This window comes from Sinocyclocheilus anshuiensis, unplaced genomic scaffold, assembly GCF_001515605.1.
Source record: "Sinocyclocheilus anshuiensis isolate Anshui unplaced genomic scaffold, SAMN03320099.WGS_v1.1 scaffold1239, whole genome shotgun sequence".
Taxonomy (NCBI): Eukaryota; Metazoa; Chordata; class Actinopteri; order Cypriniformes; family Cyprinidae; genus Sinocyclocheilus; species Sinocyclocheilus anshuiensis.
Window position 1 is genome coordinate 577,119 of NW_015540949.1, and position 1,501 is coordinate 578,619.

The following is a 1,501-nucleotide window of genomic DNA, read 5'->3' on the forward strand; positions in this document are numbered from 1 at the left end:
TGTGTGTGTGAACGTCAAGAGAGCATGAAGGGTGATTCAGAGGCTCGTGGATCTCTCTATACACTGCTGGCTGACTGCCTGGACGATGGTGGGACAGGAGAGCTAGGGACAGCTGCACCCTCTACCACCTCCTGCCTTTGGCCAAAGAGGAAGAAGTGGCTTACACACAAACACACACACGGTGCCCATCCGGTGTCCGTCCCGTCCAACACAAGATGGCGACTGCGTGTGTGTGGCATGTTGTTCTGGGGCACGTAACGTTAACATGGAAAGAACAGCAGCAGCGGAAGAGTGTCTCAGATAGTATAGCTGAAATGCCACTTGAATTAAAAGGATAGTTCACTCAGAAATGAAAATTCTGTCATTTACTCTCTCTTATGGTGTTTTGAGCCTGTATATTGCTGTTTTTACATCCTTATGCACCTTAATGTTTCCTATAATGTGTAGTTCAGTACAATTTATGAATTGGACCAAGCAATTTGAATTGCAATTTATGAATTGGGTTCTTGATTTAGCTTACTGGAAAGGAAGATTATCAGTGAATAACAACTTAAATTTAGGTCTTTTACTGACACAAAACTATCACATAACCTCAGCGGAAGAGTTAAAGAGTGTCTCAGATATTATAGTTGGAATGCTGCTCGAATTAAAAAGACGGTTCACCCACAAATGAAAAGTTCTGTCTTTATTTACTCACCCTCATAGTATTCGAACTCATGTTTTTTTTCCTGCCTTGGTGGACCTTCATGCAGCTGTTTTCCATAATGAATCATGCAGTGCAACTTGTGAACAGGATCAAGTGTTTAAAGGGGTCCTATTATGCTTTTTAACTTTTTAAATTTTAGTCAGTGTGTAGTGTGTATGTTTGGGCATAAAAAAGATCTAGAAAGTTACAAATCTCAAAGTCCACTCCAAAGGGAGATATTTCGTTTTTTTTTAATCCCTTTTCAAGAACTACAACGAACGGCTCGTTTGGACTACAGCGTTTATTTTCTGGGCTTTGTGATATCACAAAGCGGCTCATTGGAATATCATTACAAATAATTCCCGCCTACAGAAATTCGAATGGTTGGGGGGTGGGGAGGGGCGAGGTTGTGGTTAGAACGCTTGGTTGAGTGAGTGCATCAGACGAGACGACAAAGAAGTGCTGCTGCAGAGTTAGTGCATCAGAGAAAACCAAGAAGAAGAGCTGCTGTGCTGTAGCATCAAATGTTTGGCATGTCTAGAACAGCGGTTCTCAATTCCAGTCCTCGCGTACCCCCGCTCTGCACATTCTGTATGTTTCTCTTATTGCTTCATACGTTTGTTATATTTGACTGTAAGCGCCCTGCGAAGTGGACATTACCGGATATTCCTCCATGATTCCAGTTTGAAGGGAGCGTATATGTTACATACAAAGGGCATTTAAGTGTGCGAGAAGTGAATTTAAATTGTATTTATTTACAGAGGTATATTATGTCCCACTTCACGCTTCTCTAGTAAGTTTCGTTTGTGTGTGAAG

The 1,501-nt window shown here is 41.8% G+C and overlaps 1 protein-coding gene across 1 annotated transcript in view; it reads left to right on the forward strand.

The window, feature by feature from the left end:
* Positions 1-1,501, forward strand: part of LOC107689865 (myocyte-specific enhancer factor 2D homolog) — a 66,319-nt gene that overhangs the window by 31,246 nt on the left and 33,572 nt on the right. The window lies entirely within an intron of this gene.